This window comes from Anopheles merus, chromosome 2R (genome assembly GCF_017562075.2).
Source record: "Anopheles merus strain MAF chromosome 2R, AmerM5.1, whole genome shotgun sequence".
NCBI lineage: Eukaryota > Metazoa > Arthropoda > Insecta > Diptera > Culicidae > Anopheles > Anopheles merus.
This window is the reverse complement of record NC_054082.1, coordinates 14,152,362-14,175,929: the sequence shown is the minus strand read 5'-3', so window position 1 is coordinate 14,175,929 and position 23,568 is coordinate 14,152,362. Positions and strand designations below refer to the sequence as shown.

General features: G+C 48.7%; 1 protein-coding gene across 4 annotated transcripts in view; it reads left to right on the top strand.

Annotated features, from left to right (window-relative positions):
* Positions 1 to 23,568, top strand: part of LOC121602743 (tetratricopeptide repeat protein 28) — a 114,539-nt gene that overhangs the window by 649 nt on the left and 90,322 nt on the right. Inside the window, exon 1 of one of the 4 annotated variants that reach the window (XM_041931525.1) lies at positions 234 to 264. The exons of 1 other annotated variant lie outside the window; for it this stretch is intronic. The gene's annotated coding sequence lies outside the window, so the exon portion shown is untranslated. Of the gene's footprint in view, positions 1 to 233; positions 265 to 373; positions 725 to 23,568 lie in introns of those variants that run through there. 2 more of the 4 variants (XM_041931533.1, XM_041931520.1) reach the window with 2 other exon arrangements.

Sequence of the window (23,568 nt, the reverse complement as noted above, 5' to 3'; positions counted from 1 at the left end):
TGTTTATTTCATAAATGTTTGCCAGCATTTTCTTTCGCTCGATCGATCGCTACGCGGTATTGTGATCGGATGCTGCTGCTCCTGCTCCGCAACATCATTCTGCTGTGGTAGTAGTGGTGGTACCGTCGCATAGAAACCCCCTTCGGCGTACAGGTGTCCGTTAGTGTGGGTTAGTGTGCGTGCAGCTCTTGTAGAACGTGTTTGTGGCATTTTTTTCTCCCTCTTCTCTGTAGTCCCAGTCGCCCAGTCCGTCTCAGCGCGAAGGTACACGGTAAAGCGAGAGAGGCAGTGGAGAGTGAGCCGGGAAATATTTTTTTTCAAAGAGGCGTGTGTGTGTGTGTGTTTTTTTTTAAATTTCCTTCCGTAATCTAACAGCAGCTTAACACGGCTGGATTAACAGTCCGAAATAATAAAAAAATGCTATCAATTCTTCTATAAACTAAGATAAACGGTCCGCTTCAGGCGGGACGAAAAGACGCCGCGCCAAGGCACGGGAGCAGGCAGCCAAAGGGTCGTCCCACCCGTGGCACGCAAGACACTGCCTCATTCACGTCCCATGACTGACTTTGATCGACACACATCTGCTGTCGCTACGGTTACGCGAGGTTCAGGTATGTTTTGTACGCAATAGTGGCTAGATGTGCCCGATACAGGTGGAATCGAACCACGGCCCGAGCTGGTGTGCAAATGCTTCGTGCGTGCTTAAAAGATAGCTTTGAAAAGTGTACGTAGTAAGTGTGTGCTTGTACTCGAAAAAAAGGGAGATAATCGGAACCAAAGCTTTGCTCAAAGTTAGAGCTAACGCGTGCGTGTTGATTGTGCTTGGTGAAAAGCATGTTTTGCAGTGCTCGAACATAAATGAGCATCGCGTCAGCAAACCATCGTAGTTGTAGAGCGTGCTATGTTTTGGTGGTGTGACACATGCAAGAAGTAGGCTACGGCAGGCGAGATGTAGTGTCAGTGTGGAGTGTGGAGGCAACGCAAATCCGAACCCAAAGTGTGGCGTGGAATCCGCCGGAAGGCATTCCGAACCGAAACGCAGCGCTCGGTCGGTGAAAGATTCGAGTGTAGTTACCCCCCCTTCTCCCCTCTATCTGTCGATGTGCAAGATAACGAATCGTTCCCGCGGCGCGCTGAGTCGAGAGAGGGGTGACAAGTGTGCGTTTCTGAGGGCGGGACGGGACGAGGTAGCTAGCGAGCTACCGTTCGAAAGTGCCACTGCAGTGTACCCCTTTGACTGGTGGTTGAGCTGGTGTTAGTGTCAATGCACTCCCCGTCCGCCCCGTCAAGTACTGCTCCTGGCTTCGTGCATCTCACACCCCACCCAGCGTCCCGTTTTTCTCCCTACCCACCCCTCCACCGGGGCTCACATTGGATCGACAGACGATAGATCGATTCCGGTTCATCATCATCATCAACATCATCGTGTGCTCATTGTCAACGTCGTCTGCTGGTCGCCTTCGCCCTCTTTCGCAAAGCTACACACTAACACACACACACACACACACAGGTGGTAGTAGCAAAGGGAGCGATGGCGGGAACGGCAATGCGCGCCCGGGCAGCTCGTGGACCATCACCCAGGAGAAGAGATTTTTATCAGCAGCCAAAGAATGCAGGCGGCTGCCAACGGTGGCTGTGCCTAGATTAGCATGCAGATGAGCATCTGGAGCTGACGGCGGACACACACACACACACACGGCGTAACCGGTAAGCAAACACAGTTTAACAGCGTCCCTCTCCCTCAACAAGCCACGCTCCCAAGAAGCCGCTGCTTTTCGAACCAACGAAAGACTTCAATGCGGCAGAGCTCCCCGTAGCCACCTTTGTTTAGAAACAGGCGACGAACCCCTCATTCTGTTTCGTTTCTTTTGTGGCTCCAGAAACCAGTGGCTTTTGTTTTTTTGCTGGTTTAGGTCTTTTTTGTTGCTGTTGTTGTTGCACTACTCATCGGAAAAAGTATTTGCACAACCGGGTGGTAATGATTAGTGTTTAAATGGCCTTGGTCCAGAAAATTCCGACCCCCGGGTTCGCAAGCAAATAAGGACGGTTTGTGTGCGCCACTGACGTGACACTTTCCAAAACCATTCCCAACCGCCCGTCTTGCATTCGTTCCGGTGTGTCTTACGATCGACTTACCACCATTTATCAAAGCTTTGCCGTTTGTTAGCAAAGCAAGCTCTTTCCCATCATTTCTACCTTCTTTGTCACCGTTTTTTTTTCTTTCTTCAATGTAGAATGATTTACAATCATAGAACAGCGATTCCGCGTCTTTTCGGTCAGCTCTGCAGTAGCACCGTCGGAGGCTGCTGCTGCTGCTGTATTCCCGAAGCACTGCCGCAGCGCCCGGCCGACCAAGAACCGGATGATTTATGCGGAAGCTTCTGACTTCCTTTCGTCCCCCCGTTGCTGCACTTCCCAGACGCGCTCGGACGCCGCGGCTTGGCTCTACGAACGCTACTGCCGGGGTGTCTGGAATGGCATTAAATCAAATGACAAAAAGGGCACAAAAATAGGCACAAACCGGAGGGTGCGTCGGTGCAAAAAATACTACTCCGAACGGCAGGTGCACCACTACTAGCTCTGGTGCGTTTGTGCGTTAGTGGTGTCTTTAGCGGGTCTGGACGCAGGAGAAAAAAAATATAACCAAGAGCTTACACACCCGCCAGATTACAGCTGAGTGTGGTTGATTGGGGGCAATTTATATTGCTTCTATTATTAGAACGCTTTGCAGCAGCATTTAGTGCTGTCATCGCACCGACCAAAGCGAAGGTTCGTTAAATAGTTTGCATTATGTTTTAACGAAACGAGTCTGCAGAATAATTTCCCTTCACCCCATACAGGAAACAAGGGGCGCACATGAGCATTCCCTCTTTGAAAGAGAGTAATTGTGGAGCCATTTTTCCAGTAGTCCTGCGCTAATGACGTTGGGGTCTGGGAGAGAGAATCGATACATCGATACAATTCATTATCTGCCACGGATAGTTATGCGGATCATTTGCTGCAAAAAAAGCTGACAAACAATTAATGAAAGTCCACATTTTTCACACAATATTTCTTTTAAATCTGTCTAATAGTTCATTTCACACTTGGATCCTTCCTTTTTCCTTCGTTCTTTTCTAAAACGCTTGCCGTTGGATTCACTCTTAAAAGGATTAGCAGCGGTGAAGTATGGTCAGCTTGAGGCAAGGCAATTTACAGCAAAAACATTAACATAACCTTCCGCCAAAGAAGCTTAAAACAATGCCCTTTTAAAGATCTCTTTCGATTATTTTGTTTCATCGGGCAAATCGTGCCGCACAAGCTCGCTCTCTTGCGTCTCTAATCCCGTAAAAGAACCAGAAACTCTCCTCCCACCCCACAAACTCCCTTCTAAGCTCTGGCATGAGTTCTCCAAATTTCTCACAGACTGCTGTGACTTCCCGCGGGCTTCGTTTTCCCTCTTCTGCGGCAGAATGTGCGCACCGGTTCCGTTTGTGTCGTGGCCAAGGCTTTCATCATCCGGATGGCGATTGGTTTGGTGGGGCCGCCAAGGAAGGAGGATGGTTTAGCCGGATACTAAAACCAGCAAAGTGGCGGTATGTAAATTGAATACAGCCGCTTTAGCCGCTTGTAATGCGATGACAAGTAATAAACCGCTTGGAACGCGCGCGCTGGTCGTAAAAATCCTTCCCCCACACTCTGCGTCTAGCGTTTCGTCGCTTGATGCTGCGGAGGCTAAAAGCTTACGATTTCAACGTTCCCACCAGGATGAGCGAAAACCGGGGCGATCAGCGAATGGATGGGAGAGGAAGCCCAATGCTGCCAGCCATAGATAACGATCTTTTATTTCGGTAGCCAAGCAACGCGCAGCAGTTCTCGGGTGGATCTATTCGTGCCCAATTCTTCGACACAAGCAACGAACCCTTCCGAGCGACTCATGCCAAGCCGCAATGACAGGTTTCGTTTTGCGAAATAGAACTTCCCCTCGCGTAAGCATACCTTGTCTGGGGAGGCTGGGAGTAAAGGGGATGGGGGGGCAAATCGAAAGTGGTCCTCTTCCCGCAATCGTCACATTCGGGATCGGGACATTTTTCATCAGGTGTTCATGATCATTATCGGCCGTGTTTTATCTACGCCTCCGGGCGACGTATTTAAACCGGACCATTCCTTCCCTCGTCACCCCTCTCCGTTCTTTGGTTTGCTTTTATTGCCCTACTCTCAGGTGGTGGGCATTTGAATTGGAAAAGCTGAATTCCACTGTATGGGAAGAAGCGGGCGAGGGGGCGAGAGTGGGCACACAATTATGAAATCGAACCGCACCGCGGGAAGCCGCCCCGTTTGCTCCCCATACGTCCAGCCATTTGGAAGCCATTAAAATGTGCCGGCGATGGTTGGAAAGAAAGGCTATTAAAAAATCGATGCCTTCGATCGACATAACGCCCCAGTGTGGTGTGTTTGTGTGTGTGTGTGTGTGTGTGTGTGTGTGTGTGTGTGTGTGTACGTTCGGTTTTCAGCCGGGACTCCTGGGCTACTGGGCTCGGGCCGGGCGCAGCACTTATTCGCTCACAAATGCCGGGTGGTCCGCGCACTGGGGGGATGGTCGATTGTCGACGATGTGAAGCGTGTTTTTATTTTACCCCGTTTTTGTTGTTTTATTTGGGGAGCTAGGGAAAGCACATGAAGCATAGTGTGTGGACAAGATTCCTAGAGCGGAGGACACCTTGCTGCCATTGCTTCCAGCAGGGAGAGCGGAAGAGGCGGCCCATAAAGTTGAGTTGGCCCCGAGCGCGCCGACAGCTTGTCTAAACATAATCGAAGTCCGTGAAATTATGATTCGTTAATTTACGAGAATTTACGATTATGATCCGTTCCGTTCCGTGCGCTTCGGGCTGCCCATGGGAATGTGGAGCCCGTGGTTGGTTGGGGCTTTTTTTGGCGCTTTTTTTTTGTTTTGGGTTGGAGGAACCGGGTGGAGTGAACTACTGAAAAATCATAATCGTCGCTAATGAGGCTAACGGTGAACGAAGGCGACGGAAGCTGGGGAGTGTGTGGGAGTGAAAAACGATGTCAGCTACATTCCTGCTCGATCGCAACCTGTCGCGCAAACTTCCACGGGGCCGGAACGACATTCCAAATCGCTGTGTGTTCGTCTTGTTGATGCAAACTGGAAAAAAAAGTTAGAGCAGCACAGCATTGGTTTTAGATTTTGTATTAAAATGTATTTGTATTAAAAACCCCATACAAAAAGGTTTCTCAACTCCCGAAACATTTGAGGACAGTTTTCAAAACCAGACCGAAAATAAAACTCACTCCCTGCGAATGGACAAGCTTCGCGTTCTGATGCCGCGCGGCAAGACGGATTAAGTTTCACAAAAGCTTGCTTATGGCTTGCGGGGTTTTACCGGGGGTTTTTTTTAGTGTTTCTCGCACCAAAGCAACGCAACATAACCCCCGTCACGGGACCGGTGGCAGTTCGGTTTAAGCATTACGAAGCTTTTATGCGAAAATAATGACCTAGCACCCGCGGAAATGGGGGTGCTGTTAGACTCTCCTTCCCGCTGCGCTTCGATTCAGCTTCACGCCCGTTTTGGGTGCATCATGGCGAATCATGGCGAACGAACGGTGTGTTGGAGCTTTCGGTAGGGGCAGGTCTCGTTGCTGGATCGTTTCGTTTTTCGCATGCAAACGTCGGTCCTCTCCGCGTAACGTAGCGTAGGTTAGAGGTTACGCATGGCACGGAAGCAGCCGGCAGCCGGCAGCACTACACTCACTGTTTTTGGCACCAGTGCGATCGTGATGATGAATATTGATAAAGTGTGTCGCGCCCGATGTGTTGCTGACGGGCCTTTTTTTATGGGGAGGCGGGAGTTGCCGGTTAAATATGGCTAGATTGAAGAGTTTCCAATCGCGCGCCCTGCAGAATTTGTTTTCTGTGTGCCAAACACCACGCCAAAGCGTGCTGTTGCGCAAACTGCTTCTTCAAAACGGGAATGAAAAGGCCTTCGGGGATCAATTAGATGGCAGCGGTCGAGTGGTTAGATAAACACGAAAAACACAACGACTCCTTCATTAATCTTCAGTTGTAGCTTTCTTCTTTTTTTCTTTCTCCTCCTTTGCTTCCCAATGCGCAACGATAGAGGAAATATAAATGATGTGTTTGCTACTGGCAGTTGTTACGCGTTGCTTGACGGGCAGCTTGCTTATCCGCCAGCCACTTGCCGTTGGGGAGTGTTCATTTATCCTTTCCCCTTTGTCAGTCGCTTGGGGTTCTGTGGGAGAGGAGAGGGGGGGGGGGAGGAGTGCCCTCCTTCCTGTAGCGAAGCGCGGTGCACAATGATTCATCGGCCATCGAGCAATGCACGCACTTCGGCTTTACATCCCGCACAAGTATCATGTCACGCGCTCAATGGTTCAAACTACTTCGACACATGTTTTCTGCTGTGAAAAGCAGAAGGAGTAGGAGCAAAAAAATAAAAATAAACAAAAAACAAACCCATCTTTCGCGCAAGGAAGTGCTTTAAATAGCAAAGCCCCACCAGCGCCACCTCTCGCCGGCATATTGGTGGGGCTGACGGGAGCACTCTGTCCAGTGCGGAGTGAGGTCGAGCATACTTGACATGATTTACATATTCGCCACTAGCATGGGGGGGGCGCTTTGGACTGGGCCTGGATTACCCTTTTGTCCCGAGCGAACGAAACGGTTGTGTTTTCTTTTTAATGTTCTGCACACATACACACTCGTAGCACTGTTCTAGCCTTGGGCGGTCGCGCGCACTGTTTGTTTGCACTTACCGTGTTTGCAGCGTGTGGTGTCCGTTGGCTTTGCTTTGGTTGGTAGTAGTGATACGTTTGTTATGCTTCCACCCAAGACCCAGGGAGTATGTGTGTGACTAGGCGGCTGTGAACCACGTGAGGGCTCCAATCCTATCCCTTTAAGGAAGGCAGGGATGGATTTAGTCTTTCGCTGCCTGCGCCGCCGGCCCTGCTGCCCGAACGCAAATAGAACAGCGAAAGCAGTTTCTACGAATGCAAAAGAAAATAGGCAGATTAGCGCTGGGTTGGTTTGGGAGGGAGCGGGAGTAAAGCAAAGCATTTAACATAACCGAGGGGGCCATGCCGCGCTCCCGCCCCAAACGCACTCCACTTTAAATGAGTGGGAAAAGCAACAGTCTATGGTAAATAGTTTTACAACCAGCAATTAGCTTCTTATATGGTGCGGACCGAACCGGGTGGGTCGCAAGGAAGCCTCCGCTGCAAATGAGTAGAACGCGACGGCGCTATTTATGGTCGCCAGTCGGAGGCCGTGGAAGCGAAGCGAACACACGCAGCAAAAGATGGCCGGTCGCCGGTCGTACCGAAACAGTGCCAGCACGGCCGCGGCGATCGTCCGAGACACGGGGGACGGTCGCGATCGATGGTGATGATAGTGGCAAATTGAGCGGTCAACTCGACTCGGGCGCGGAATGGGAACCCCGTTCCTGTTGTCCAAATATCCTGCGCCATATTGCGAGCAACCCGACGACGACGACGACGACGACGCCGACGACCATTATTCGATATCGAAAAATCGGTTCGTACGAGCCCCAAGACGAAAGCACTTCGCCCGGACGCCTGGTCCGTTCTGCCGTGGCACAGACGGGGAAGAAGGTTTTAACCTATAATTTTAGCTCAATTTCAAGCACGGAGAAGATTTCATAAGGAGAATTCCCTTTTCCCCGTTCGCGGCGCTACTTCCTGGCGCATCTTTTCTACCCCTGCGAGCAACGGGACGAAAAAAGCGTACCTGCAGCGTGCTCCAACTTCCAGCGGGAAAACCGAACGAGGCCTATATAATCACTCCTCGGCCTCCAGTACGGATTTTGGTTCGTCCAGGGGTTGTGCAGATGGATGAGTTTCCTTCTGCGAAGCTCCAAAGACCACAGCAGCGACCGCGTTTGCTAACTTTTCGTCTTTCAGCGACGTACGTTGTCTGACCGGTACCATTGCCAGCTGCAGATCGAACCCCATTCGACTGGTTTGGGTTTGTTTGGTTGAACTGTTTCGCACTGCCCATGGTTGTTCCTTTTGGTGTTGTTGCTTTTTTCTTTTTTTCTGCGGTTACTTTAGGGACTGATTTGACGAACGAATAACGAAAAAAAAGGGTTCCAGACATGGTCGTGCCTCGGCAATAATCACACTGTGCACATCTTGTTTGCCAAATCATTAGGATGTTTCCTGGGTGTTGCTCGACATTTAAGACAAACAGTCTTGCTTAATCAGGCCCGGCTGTGGCTGGTCCGGCTCAAAAGGTTAGGGAAAAGGGCAACCATTTTGTGGTGTTTCCAGGGGGGGGGGAGAAACAAACAAACAAAAAATCTCCCGTTCGCAGTATAAAAAAAAAAGATTTGGAGGCTCCAAGGATTCAGCCACGGCCATAATTCACCGAAAGATAAATTATTTAATTGGGAAGGTCGTTAGCTCTGCTTTTGGATCCAGTTGTGTGTGTGTTTTTTATGCTCGTACTCGCCAAAGTATAGTGATTGGCGATTGTGAAAAAAAATTATAATTATTGCAACACACAGACCCTTTTGCCTTCTTCCATTGGTTCATTTGCTTGAGTCAACAACAATCTCGCTACCTCGCTGGTCTGGTTGACGGCTCCAAAAAAAAGCGATTGTCTGTCCCCAGAGAGTAATTTACTGCGGGCGAGCAAAGGGTGTCCTGTATCCGCATGTGTCTCCACCCGAGAGCCAAATATATCCTCATCATCATCATCATCATCATCATCATTCTCCCCATCAACATCGAGGTCCATAATTGTGTGCCAACCGCTTTGTCGGTGGCGGTAATAGCTTTATTAGACGCTCCATTCGCACAATGCAATCATTGCGGCGCAATCCTCCAACGCTACCATTAGCGTGATCATCAGGAGTCAGATCGACACTACCGGGGCGGCACCGTTTGTTGTGCTGGCACAGCTCGGCGTTATCGCCCCCCTGCGTCGAATTCGCTCGCCCACGGTTAATGTCATCGTAATCACCACCGCAGTCTTATCGGCCGGAGCGTCACTTCGGTGCCGTGGTGGGTTGCATCTTCTGCAGGAAGCGTAGGCTTCCATTGTTCCGCAGCAATGCTCGTGTAAAGTGACACAAATATGAGTGTTTTCCACCCGGTGCAGTAATGGAGCTATAAAAGTGTTTTTAATACGAGAAGAGCAGATTTTATGTGGAATTTTCATTTTTTTTTTTCAAGCATTCGACGGTACCTCCTAAAGTTATGCAATGCTGTCAAACAAAATTCAAAGTTTAGCTGCTTTTTAAGATGGGTTGAAAATTGAATTTTAATCTTTGCTCCGCTGACATGACACTGTTCGGTGGTGATAATGATGAGGATGGAATAATTCTGTCTAATTTATTGCTTGTGACAGTGCTTGACATGTCATGTGTCGCATTCGACGCTTATCGAAACGTTCTCATCGATTGCCTCATCGCAACAATCTCGGCATAATAAATATACCTGAAGTACGAAGAGAGTGAGAGAAAAAAAAGCTCAACATCCTCAGCATTCTTGCTGCACCGTTTGCAACAAACTGCACGAGAATAAATGAGCCCCAATTTGCGGGTGCTTCTTTTTAATTAGTTTCGACCGCGCTCGAATCGATCGCCCAAAATCATGTCGCTCCCGCCCATCCAATCGTGATCGATTGGTGTGGGGTGTGGTCGTCCGCATTGTGTGTCCCGCTAACGGAATACGGCTCCACATCACCCATAGAACCGTCCCGGCACTCTCGGGATATGACACTGTACTGCCGGATTAAGGGCAATCAATTTTTCAAACCCTCTCGCACACACACACACACTCTCTCGTTCTTTCTATCTCGCTTGTTATTTATCACACCGGGGAAGAAAGCGGTGTAGCACCGAGGGAAGCGCGAGAGAAAAAAAAACAACGACATGTGACGAAAACAGGTGAACCTTCTGGTGTAAGCCGCGCCGCGGTGAATTGTCGCAAAAATTTATGTCATCATTAAATTCAGCCCTCCGAGGCATCCTCTCCGGGGGCTTGCAGCGATTTTCACCGTACGCTTTTGTGCCCTGTGCACCGTGTGGTAGCACCGCTGCTATCAAGCTGCAATCTGTGAAATGGACCAGAGGCAAACGAGAAAAAAAAAGAACTTATACACAGATTGTGAAGCGATTCTCTTCTCGATCTCTTGAGAGATCCCTTTACCCCCCCCCCCCATTCCGGTGCGCTTGCGAAACTCTCCCTTGGGCCATTCGGGTTTTCGGGACAATTTCCACGTATCACTAATGACGCGACCGAAAGGTAAGCGACAGGCCCGGATTTATGTTCTTAGAATCCGGCGTACCAATCGATCTCGGGAACACGATCCTCCATGTCCCTGGCTCCTTTTTTTCTTTCTTTCCCCTCCCTTTGCTTGCGTGGTGAGTGGCCAGATCGATGCGGCAGAGTCGTAGCCGTCCTCAGCCGTTGCAGCAACCAAACAAACGACCCCAAAGTCCTTTTCGCTAGTTGCTGCTCTGTTCCACTTGCCCGCCGTACTCGTGGCCAGCACGGGCATGCGCGAACAGTGCACTATCTGCATCCTGCCATCGAATGGTGGTTAATTTTTAATTAATTTGCGATAAGCGAGAGCCGATAATTTCCTTGTACTAATTTATCACGAACGCATAACAACTTGATCGACTGTTGTCGACCGCATGCATTTTGGCTGGCTGGCCGGGAGAGTGGACACGCAGGGGAAAACTTTCCTTACACATAGCGTTGCACATTCGTATTAAAAAAAAAAAAAACAACTGTCAACCACACGTAGAAGCGCGATCGATTGTTTTATCCTGCAAAGCGTTTCAATCGGATGATTACATGGTTTCCCGTTTCGAGCATCGAAACAAGCACTGTGTGATTTTTAAAATGAACCTTTAATATCCTGCAAAAAGGTGTACACACCGCGGCCGGTGGTGGTGCGGTAAGTGAAAATTGATCTTTGTTTTATTCCGCTCATCGTCGCCATTGCTGTGTGTGTGTGTGTCCTAATCGAACGCACCTCATTCGTTACCGCTGCAGCCGGTGCGCTCCGTTTGCAAGAGAAGGTGTGTGCAGTGCGTTGCGATGATTGCAATTTTAACAACTCGCAAGAGGGCAGACACGATCCCACCATACACAACAACAAAAAAAAAACACACCAAAAGAAATGAGTAATAGCGAAAAGGGAGTGGCCCAGCATTTTTGGTAGAGTGTTTTGGAGGCTCTTCTTTCAGGGTGGAGTGCAGCAAAAACAAAAACAAAAAAATACACGCGAAGAAACAAAAAAGTTGGCGTCACCGGGATAAACAGTGCGAGAGGCATGTAGATAGAGTTCAATCATGAAAGATGCAAGGGCAGAACCCCAAAGCGAAGGAAAATTGTTCTTCTATCATGGGGTGAGGAATTCAACCCGGAGAAAGAGACAGAGACAGAGACAGAGAGAAAGAGAGTAAGAGAATAATGTTAAAACCCCCTTCCTGTTTGCTCGCAAGCGTACCTACTCACGCTTCTGCTGTGAGGAAAGACTTGAACGCATGGATGCGACACGAACCCCTGTCGGATTGCTGCGCGTGATCCATGTCGGTCCATCTCGGAGCTCTCCGTCTCTCTCACACACAGACACTGTCAAGCCTTTTCCTTTGCACCGTTTTGCATCAAACCGTACGCCAGATCCCACCGTGTAGCTGATCGCAAGGGTGCCCCTTCATGTTGTTGTTTTGCATCGTTGTTCTTGCTTTTCCTTTTTTTCGTACACATTGTTCTCCGATTAACTGAAAGTAATGAGAATTGATGAATATCTTTCTTTAAAGTTTAATGTTCTTCTCACCGCCGCTACCACCGGCCGCGTTTGGCTGCGGTCCCGTTTACGGTGCACCAGGGCTTTGCCTGCAATAGCAAAAAACAAAAAAAAATGGAAAAGAAATCGAACCATGAGGCGAAGGGGGCCGTACGCGTGTACGCAAGTGAAGAATGTGAGAATGTGTCGCAGTGCATCAAAAGCGATTTAAACGGATTGATAACAAGTGGCATGAATGGATACCGAGTGTACCCGCGCAGGGAAAAAGAGTAAGACAGAATGGGAATTTGGAGTTTGAGCGAGGAAAGGATTTTGTGTTAAAAAGGGCGGTGTGTGGAGCCTGGCAGGCAGAGGGAGGTGGTGAAGTGGAAATAAAATGTCATGTCGCTCGTCACCCGCACGATGTGAGCGAATATAATAAGATCGGGCTTGATCAAGGTCTGGGGTCTGGATGGGATATGTAATGTTTTGGAAACTGGTGGGACAAAATTTTGTAGATCGACCACGACGACACGGAGTGTGTCTTTTTTTTTTTTTTTTTGCTGGTCCGCTCTGCTGCGAGTAAGTGACAAACATGCTTGTTTACATTTTTGTTTTTATTGATATTTTTGTAAATATTTGAGATATCGTTTCCATTAGGTTCCGAGTCAAACATGTTGTAACTCTTGTTTAAAAAGTTTTTTTTTGTTATCTTAAGTCACCTTTGTACGCCATACTGACAATTGAAATTGATATAAAATTCGGTTAATGGACAATTGTCTGTCTTAATGTGTTTTTTACGTATTGTATCCCTCTTTTTTTTTCAAACACACGAGCATCTGTCTACTTTTTTGATTGACGGTCACAATTGTTAAGTTTCGTCGAAATGGCCCAATAAACTTCCTAGTGCAGTCTCATGGAACCAGGGTCAAATGGCTTTAGAAAAACAGGGAAAAACATTAAGAGAAATAATTATACTTCCAATCCAGCAGAATGGTCCGTTCGTCGCCTATTTGCAGTCGCCATTCTTGTCCGATGAGATGAAGGTGGAATCGGACGATTTTGGGATCGAAATTGCAATCGAGCAGCTTAGCGGGTGAGTTCAGCCGTAAGAACCACGATCACCCGTGCACCTTTGGTCGTCGCTGCAAAAGCTTTCCAAGCCGATCGTAAACGCACTGCCAGATCGTAGCAATACGCTTGGGATAGCGTGTGTACGAAAGAGAGAGATAGTGTGAGAGAGAGAAAACACATACACCAAGGTGTATGAAATTAAAAACCAATCATATTTTTTCTCATTATCGTCATTACTATTATCATTCCTTCCGTGCGCTGGCTTATTGTTCTCCCGCTGTTTTTTTTTTTTTGGACTCCTGAAGGGAAGAAGATGGCGGCAGAACTTGAGTCATCCCACACGACGGAACGAACCTTGGAGGGAAGGGGTGTGGAAGGTGGATTCAACAGGGTGACCGAATCATGCGAATCAAGAACGATCATCACCGTCGATCGCCACTCGTCCGCAAAGGTGTGTATGTGTGCCGGCTGGTCGACCCCGTACACGGGAAACCCAAATTCCGCTTGTTCATCGTGCGATCAGACGAAGGCGACGGCGGTGGCTGCTGCTGCTCGGTTTGGTTGTCACATACCGATCCAGTTCATTGCTTGGACGCTGTGTTTGCTCCGCCAGTCCCTCGGCGCTGCACCTTTTGGGACCCTGATCTATTACAGGCGTCCGGCGGGTGTCTACGATCGCCCATGACGCCCCGCCAACTAAACATCACAATTTGGGCTGTCGACGACCGCGGCGTGCGGCTGACCGCGGTTGTCAGCCCGTTGCCCGTTCACAGCATAGGGCGCGGGATGTGGGGGCGATGGTAGAGATTGCTTCTGATGCGGTGACTTCAACGGGCTGTCCAAAGCGACGAACCGCTGTCGTGTGCTGGCAGTCCTGTCGGTGTTTGAACGATTTGATCCGATTGGACGCGTCGAACGCGCACCCCGCTCGGCGATCTGCAGGAGGAAGCGTGGAGGTGAAGAAAATGCCCCACCCGTCGTGCGAACGGTAGAACAAACAGTGCGGACATTAAAAACTCATTTGCTGTTATTATTAATATCGTGTTGCTTTCGATGACTGGGCAGGCGGCTGAGGGCCGGCCTATTTTGCCGGCGTTCGAAACGTATGCGATGTTTAGCGGAAGCCTTAAAACTGTGTTGGTGCTATTGTGGGAACGAGTGCTTACTTTTCATCTAGAAATGTAATGAATGTGTTTGAAGTTTCTTTTTTTTTCTACCTTAAAACTTTGAAGCATTGAAATAACGTTGATAATTTGAATGTTTTTTTTTCTAAACACCCGAAATGTACTGACCTTATCTCTGTGCTTAAACTGCACATTAAAGGGGCTATCTTCTATTATGGATGTACCTTGTTAGCTACGAATGTCGGCAAGAATGCTCTATCGCTCTGAGAAACCGCAACACACACACACAGAAAACAATAGCCACATTAGCAATGAGTATGATACCTTTTCTTACCTCTTTCAAGCACATCAACTACAGAAAAAAAAAACAAAATACAACAAAACAAGTGCCGATTTACACGGGCCGCGAAATCGTAATCGGAAATGGCAGCAAACAACGTTGTTTTATTAGTCGCCGGTTCCGTTGCGCCGGAACAGAAACGGGAACACTGGCGAGCCCCATTTGCGCCAGCGTTGTGTTTCCCCTTTCTTTGCCCACCCATCCATTGGCTGGGCAGTGGTTGCGGGTCGGTGTTCGCTCCGTCCTTGTTAGTCACAGTAATTAAGCTCATGCCAGTTTCTGGCGATTAGATTTGGCTCGTTTGGTCCAGAGTGCGGTAATTTTTCGTTTGTGCTGTGTGCTTGTCAGCGGGCTTGTTCGATTAAATTGACCAAAATAGGGTTTAGCAGGCGCTGGCAGTGCCGTCCAAGGGGGGAATTCTGCTTTAATATCTTCTATCTAGGAGCGCTAGAACAAGTATACAACGGCACAACTAACCTCCCTCTCCCTGTTCGACAGCCGGAAGAGTCGCCAAATTACCGATTAAAAAACATTGGTGAAAATACTTCTCCCATGGTGTATTTGGGCTGGCGGGAACGAATTGCAAAGTACACCGGGAAGAAGTTACTTGTTTTTTTTGGTTTTGTTTTTTATTCTGTTTAGAGGAGCAAATATTCGCTTGTGTGTGATTTTTTCCAATATGATGAGACCCACAGTTTCACACACTCTTCGCAGCGGACGGTTAATTTAGGAGGTGTTGCGCTTAAACGCATACCAGACGCTGTCAATAATAATAATAATATTTTTTTTATGATCAATCAAAATCTTAAGTGAAATTACCACCCATCTGTGGGCGGGTTGGTTGTGCAGCAAACAACTTACAGCGCGGAAAAAAAACTCACATTTACACAGTACAATGTTTCCTGAGAGAGGGAGAGCAGAAAAAAAGCAAAAATGATCACCAGCAGCCCGATGTGGCCGAACCCCCTGCGGGTGCGACGATGCCATCCATCGTTCTACCTACCGGCGTTAGTAATTTATGCACCGTTAATTAGAGGTATATATAAATTAATTATCAGCTGGGAAACGAGTGTCATAAAGAGTGAAAAATATTCCCCAAAAGCATTCCAGTAACGAACGAAACCAGGGAGGGGGTGGTGAAACTACCAAAACTCCAAAAACCCACCCAACACTGCTGTGAACATGATCCGTTGGCAACGGCCAAAAATGCAGTCTCTTTTTTCTTCAAATCTTGTTCTCTTCGCTGCCCCTTGTAACATTTTTATAGTCGTTTGTTTATTTCGGTCGGTCATGATCAAGGTGAAGTGTTCGCGGCTCGCTGCAACTGTCTCTGCCCGAACTGCAGTGGCCCCGGGAAGAGGTCACACACACACGCACTTGTCGCACTGAACTCTCCCCAGGGCAATGATTTTCTTTCCCACAGCGGCACCATATCATAAACCGTGCTGATATAGTGTGAGAATTATTGTAAACTCATTAACGAACGTGCGCGGATCCCCCAGTTGCGGGAACACCTTCCCAGGGCGTAAACCGTCCTTACGACTTTCCGTTGTTTTTTTTTTTTTTGCGGCTAAAGGAAGCAGGTGGAAGCATGATGCGGGGCACGATGGAAAACAAATATTATAACACAATTAAGCAGCAAGCAGTGCGGACGAGCGAAGTTCATTACATCGGTTTAGTGGCGCTGCAACTGAAATTTGGTTTGTTTGCCGTTTATGGTTCCTCGCTTAGGGGAAAGACCATTTGCCATTGCCATCCTTCGGGCGATCTGTCGCCCTAAGGGACCGGTCGGAAGGGTAGGGGCCGGTTGTTTTTGTTGACTGCGCTTATCGTAAAAACAAGCAAGATTGCAGCGGAAATGGGCTCTGGTCGAATGGGAGGAGAAACGCTCCTTAGGCGTTGCACTTAAGGGCTAATGTCTTCATTAAGGTAGCACAGGTGTCCGTGCAGGCTCGTCTTGTCGCCTACGAGTTCGTTTCTTTTTTTTAATTCTTTTTGCTTTTTTTCTCACCATTCTGTATGACACTGGGGATGATTTCCCTCTTGGCTGCATGTCCATCCCTTCGGTACTTGTTTCGACACATTAAACATCTTGCGAAGGCACGGTAACGGGCTCAACATTCGTGCCCAAATGGAGACGTTAATACCGATTCTAGTGAAACCCTTAATCATTTCATCACTGACCCATAATTCGAAGCACAACGGCACACCACCACGGCAACAAAAAACCGCCCCAAATCGCCGCAGAATTGATTTATGCGCGTGCGGCTCTTACACATGCCGATTCCGCTTATTCCGTGGAGAAATATATTACTGCCAACGGATTTCGGTTATCCTGTGCCGGTTTCGATCGCTCCACGGGCTTCATGTTTTGATCGTTGCGTTTTGATTTGTTTATAATTTGAAATATGAATAAATATTGCATTATTAGCATGGCGCTTCCATTTCTGGAATCGTTCGGGATCGTCGTTTGGGTCGGGCAGGAGGAGTTGTCACTGTATACTGAAAATTATGTGCAATTTTTGTACCGCAAAGGAGGGGAAACAACATTTGATTGAACTAGTATGTTTAGCTAACTGGTATATTGTTTTGTGCTAAAGCGTTGGCTTCTCTTTTCTCTGTAAAAGAATTATTCACAACAGAGCTGAAGCAAGCACTGGATGAAACGCTTCGTCGCATAACAACACCGATGTGCTCGAAACGCTCGTCATGCTTCTGCCGCAACATCCAATCAAATTAAATAAAATGCATATGCAAAATCGTTTTGTTTTCTTTCCCGAGTTGCACACGTTTTGAGCTAAAAGGACACATTCAAAAACAATACAACAAACCGAATGGTCCACCACAATGAAGCGAAAACCTGCACGTGAAAAATGCCCGCCAAGCATGTGGGAGATTTTTGGACAATTCTTTCCGCACATTCTCTGCTTTTTGTAGTGGCTTGGTGCTGTGCAGAACCGAACCCCCGGAGCCCAATTTAATTGGATGGCCAATTTTCTTGACAACAGTTTCTCACAGTTTCCCCCAAACCGAACCACGCTGGGATGCACATTCTAGCACATATGTGATTCTCCTTCTCTCCCTCTATCTCTCTCTCTCTCTCTCTTTCTCGTTCCGCTCACTATTTCAATCACACTCGTCGACGTATTTCATCCAATCAATCCAATCCCGCTTCCATGCCACGATCGCGTCCGTCCAAATTCACACGAGTCCGTTCGGCCAACAGTTACTCCGAAATCGATCCGATAAAGTCGGCTGCATATGCAGTGTCGATGCACCGCATCCCCGATGGTGCACTGCTACCGAACAAAAAGCTTCAAAAAACGACCTGCGCGTCCCTCCCCGCTGCCATCCAAGCCTGTCTGCCACGTTTGCCCTTCTAAAATGTTTCAGCGAACAGTTGCAAAAACAGGGGGTAAGCAGAGCGTACAACAAAGACAAAACTCCGGAGGAAGGCAGCCAAAAACAGAAGAAACAAACGCCAACTTGGAGAAAGGATTTGCACGGCCCAGCACAATGGGTTTGGATCCGCAATCCCTAATCTGTGTTTCCCTTTGGTTGCATTGGGGGGGGGGTTATTTCACCGTTTGTTTGTTTGTTCCGTGGTATGATGGGCATTTTTTTTTTGCTGTTGGCCGGTCCAATCGTTGATCTCTGAAGGCTTGTCAACGCAACGACGGATGTGCTGGATGACGATCACACAGAAAGGCAAATTTCTTTCCGCGCGAGCCCAGCCGGCTTAGCAAATCCTGGTGGATGAAGCAGGGAGAAAGAGAGACGATCCTCTCCGCCGGTTCGCATCTTGGTGGAATTCGAGGCACAAAAGAATTTGTGTACTAAAAGTGTCCTTAAAGAAGGCGGCGGTGAGGAAAACATATGCATCATTGCACCATAGCAAGGACGGGCCAAACAGTTTGCTACAGTTGAGCTAAATTGTCCATTACGAACAAAAGGAACACAACGCACACACAAGGGAATAACAAAACCTCGCCGCTCAAGGCAATCAAACCCATTTGGAGTAGTTTCATTTAAATTTTCATCTTTTCCGCTTTCTGCTATCAGTTTTATCAAAAGCCCACGGATGCCTTCAGTTTTGCGATGCATCAAATGCACGTCATCCTCCATCCGGTGCGCAGTGTGAGTGAGTGTGTGTGTGTGTTTGTTCGTTAGGGATCGCACTGTCACCCGGGGGGGGGGGGGGGAAGTGCTCGCCAGACGCTACCAGCAACCATTTTATTCAAATTGTGGCCACAAAAATGGCTGACTAAATGGAAAAGCTTGGCTCCCCACAAGGGCCAAAAAATTGGACCGGCCGAGCTTGGCAGCAATTTTGGAAATTCGCTCTGTCACCAGAAATTGTGCCCGGTCGTCCGATTATTGAGTTTCTTTCTTTTTTTGTTCTTCCCCGCCAGCTGGGAACCGTGTCCCGCCGGCCGAGAGTGGGGTAGAGGAAGGTTCACCAGTACAGAAAATTTACATACCTTCCATACCGATCGTAAACGGCGATGCAGCTGGGTATTATTTGAAAAGGAAAGAGGTTTCCGTTTTATATCCGCTTGTACTACCGCTCTCACTCTCCCTGCTGCGCCCCAAGTTCTTGTCACTGCGCCCCAAACCGATTCGATGGGAACTTCTTCCAACGGGGTGCGCTTAATTATATAGCTTTACCCCGATGGGAGGTACAATGAAGACATTACAGTGCGCGCTGGTCGGGCGATGCAAAACAGTTTTGTAGCGAATGCGTCACGTTTAATGAGCTTCAGCGACGGAGAAGCAAAAAAAAGTAAACCCCTTCAACCTTTTAGTCCAAAATAGAACACCTATCCTATCTTTGTGGGTTTCGAATTCATCATTTTCGGGCTCTTTGTGGAGAACAACAAAAAAACAAAACCCTCCACCCGATTTACTCATGGATTACGTCGTGTGGTCTCCCGTGTGTGCGAGTCTTTTGTTTGCCAAGCAGCACGGTTGGAAATCGGAAAGCAGCCCGAAAGCAACACAGCGCAACTTCTCTTTGGAGACCACCGTACGGTTGCAAATTGAAATTAGACGCTCAACGGTAGGAACGGAACAGTGAACAGTGTGTAGTGCGTACGCGGGCCGGGTGTATGTGGAAAGGGCAAGCATTGGTAGAATGAAAAAAAAACAACAACAACAAACCGCGGTACGCTTCGCCCATCGTCTTTATTCCGGAATTATCTGAGAGTATATCAATAAAAAAAAGGCGCAGGCTAACAAAGAACCCATCCAAACATAACTACCACATAGAGGGATAGAAAGGGAGGGTGGGAGGAGGCTGTGGAGAGGAAGATAGTGAAGCTAATCCATCGACGGTTTGCCGAGCACTCCAAAGCGTCGCTCATCTTCAGCATCTTCGGCCGACGCATTCCACACCGATTACTGACCGCCGGGGCCGGCCGGCCGACTATCGGGTCGGCTTTGAGTTCGGCTTCCTAGGTCGCTGTGCCTAGAAAGGGAAAGAGTGAATGATGAAAGGAATGGGGGGGGGATGAGGACAGGAAGGGTTAGGAAAGGCAGACGGGCAGGCAACAACAACATCAACAACATGGGCAATTAAAAACACCGAACGGTAGCAACATTGGGCTGTGTGGAAAGCGGCACCATCTAACCATTCGGTTCTATCCGCAACTGGTTTTGTTTTCCTCCGCCTGATCTCTCTTTCTCTCTCTCTCTCTCTCTCTTTTCCTCTCCCTTTCCCTATCTTGTTCTCTCCACCACATCCCTAAGATTCCAACGATATATTCCGGGGGTCAAAGTAAACACGACCCTTGGTGTGTTGGGAGACATCATCTCTTCATTTTTTATTTTTTTAGGCACATTCAGTGCGTCTATGTGTGTATTGGGGCTGGCTTTATTGGACTTTTTTACAACAATCCTTCCGGAACAGAGCAACCAGCGTGAGTGAGAGGGAGAGAGGTAAGCGGGTCACTCTGAGGCAAACAAAATGGAAAGCATAGGTTCGACTTTTTGACGGAACAGGCGTCCACGGGAACAAAGACTCAATGACCCCCTGGCCAGGGGGTGGTGGGACGAAAGAGGTGGCTGTTAATTATAAATCTTTAACTTTGTCCATTTCTAGTGTACCGGGTCTTTTCGGCATTTGTCTGTGTGTGTGTGTGTGTTTTTTCGTTGCTTTTCTTCCTTTGTGGATCAGCTTTTATGCTGGAGACGACCACTTTGGCACCCTGGGCACCGGATGTGGACCGGACGCACGGTACTTAGAATAGTGTCCTTTCCGCTATCAGGGCGTGTATTCACCAGCGGGGCTAGGGAAGGGGCCTATTTTCGTTTGAATGTGTGTGAAAGCATTAGAAGGTCCGAAGATAGTAATCTTTGCCGGTAGCCGTTCCATTAGCGAAAAGTAACTCCCGTTGCGTTACTTTCGTTCGAAGCGAGCGCGACTTTCACTGCACTGCTGGAATTTGCCGCGTTTGCCTTCGGTCCGAAAAGGGGTTTGAGAGAGCCCCCGCGGTTTTTTGTCGGATGTCGGACGTACGATTTTGAGCATTAGCTCTGCCTACCCTTGCAGCACCGGCACATGGGGAGCTAATTCCCGGGATCGTTAGCAGTCATCGTCGTCGTCGTCTTCGTCATCGTCAATAGATATCACTTAAGGCAAAAACGGCCGGTAGCTAATAATAGTGAGTGTCTCAGAGTGACGATCAGCGCGTTTTGGACGGTTGAAAGTTGAAGTGGCGCGTATTGTCATCTCTCTGCCTGCTTGCTTGGTGAAGTCATTTTGGGCCCGTCACTTTGCAACGGTCACTTTACAACGGATTGAACGGTTAAGCTTACGGCTGCTTGCGAAACACGGCCCACCATCGTTCGGTGGCAATTACGAGTGAAAGTAATCGTTATTCGGTTGAAATGAACGTTTCGGTAAGGTAAATTGATTTGCCAATCGCACACTGGTGAGTTTTGGCTGTGAGCAGTGTGGATTCAAGTTCACTATTCAATAGCTACCACAATCTGGGAGCCAGAAAAATGGTCAGGGATGCATAATTCATGTTTTGCTACGGGAACGTCATCTGTCTTATTAAAAGGAAATGGTTATTTCCAAGTTCAAATTCTTCTTGGGACAGTCCTGAGAGTACAGCGCGGGATTAGGTAACTCTTCTGGGAATTTCAGCCCCAAACTCCAATATGTCCTTGGGCGCAACGTTTTGTCACCTGTCGCAACGGTTTATGCCAACGCGCACGTCGCGTGATTTGTTGCCTGCCGATAGCTGGGACCTCCCTCCCCAACACTGTCCATTGTGTAGATGTCCATGCTTCCCCTTCCCCGTGCGCTTGCTCCCTTCGGTCCAGCGCCCAATCGGAACCTGTCATCATGCAGCCCGCCACATAAATCTTCCCTCGGCGTCCCACGTAAAACTTTGTATCAACATTCCAGCTGCGTTCCATCGACACCGGCCTCGCCTGGTGTGACATTTTGCTAAAATTCCTGTGGGAACGCACGAATCGCTTCATCGGAAATCAAATCCCTGCGTCGCCGTCGTCGTCGTCGTCGTCGCACCCTTGTTTCAAACTGTCGCGCTCTACCATCATGTCCGCTTTCCGCTCGCATGATAGTACTGTTGCAATGGCCCGTAATGTTCCGAGTATCTTCATTATCTCGGACCGTCCACACGGACCGCCGGATCCGGTTAGCCGGCCGGCTCGTAACTTACCGGGCCTGCCGATGCGTGGAGCGTAATTTTGCCCGCCAAGAAGTCCTACGGCACCACACAACTGCGGACAAAATGAACCGAACCGGGGTGGTTGCGCAAAAAAAAATCGCTACATGTTTCGCTAATCTTTCGCGCTCGGGTCCGTCTAGCGATTGTGGTTCGACGCTGTTCGCACAAGCTCCCTATCGTCTGCCCCTTGCCACCCAATCCCACACTCGAACGGCCACACGCGGCAGGTACACACTGTCGCCTCCTCCGTTTCGTGGTGGCCGAAGCAGTTCCAGACTTGGACGATTGTGCCGGTAGAGGATCCACGTTGTCCCCGTGGCCGGCAATCACAAATTTCGATCGCGCAAGCTGCGAGCGAGCGAGCGCGCGCGCCCGCGTACGTTCGTCGCTTGTGTTTGTGCATCGCGCACTCCCTTCCGTGCGCCATATGGCCCGCCCGGGATTGCGTCGTAATCTGGTACCAGTGCGCAAAGGCGTCCGGCAAATCCGGCACCGCGTACGGGGGAGGGGTTGTGCAGTAATGCAGCCGCCGAACGGGACGAACGGCTTCAAATTTATTAATTTATGGCAGAAATAAATAAAAATCGAAGAGCTAAGAAGCCGATCGCTTCAATCCGAAGGTAGGAAGGCATGGGAATGGAAAACAGTGCGGGGAGATGAAGTACAAAATGCAGCTGTACAGACAAAACGGTGCAAAGAGTGGAAAGGGAATCGGCAAAAATGGAAACAAAAAACAAACAAAAAACATACACACACACTGCTGCTTGCGATGGAAAAGGAACTGCAAGAACGAATGAAGATAGTTCAACCAACAAATTCATATCGTTTTCGAATGCTACGCTAAAAAAAGTGCTTCGAAGTAAGCCAGCAAGGCAGACGACACACGAAACGTCTTTAGAGTTGTCATCAAGGGGAAAGAGAAGGCCAACTACCCGGCCTCCCCTTTTGCGGGCTGCAGGTTGGTTTCTACAAGAAGCAATTCTTTTTTTTCTTTTGCTGGCTGCCCTGTTTGAACGTTCGGTCTGGTACCAGTTGCAATGTTTGCTGCTGTTATTGCTGCTGATGATGAGGGAAGAACAATCATAAGAATCTCATTTCTGAAGCGGATTACAAGGCGCTCAGGGGGAGGCGGGCGGGCAGGTGACCATTTACAGCACTGGCTTAAGATCATCTCCGCACAACCCGATCCGAAGCGAGCGCACGGTTCTAGATGACATACGAACAGTGCTGTCATAAACATAGGCGCATAAACGACGAGATAAATTATCCATATTAAGCATCGGAAGAACCGTTTTCCATCCGTAGAAATATGTTTCCCCCTTTTCCCCCCTCTTTCCCCGTCTGCCGTTTAACGATGTACAATGCTTGTCGGTTTTGTATAGATCGTTGATCGACACCGTGGGTAATTGCTCCCAAAAGGGAACCGTTTTATTGAAATCAAGCCCCGCACTAAACGGGGCTTTGCAGGCGAAATTGGATTACTGCTAAAAGCCAACCACATTTCGGGCGGTCTGCTTTCGTCCGCCTTGGAACCACGTCTGTCTACCTACA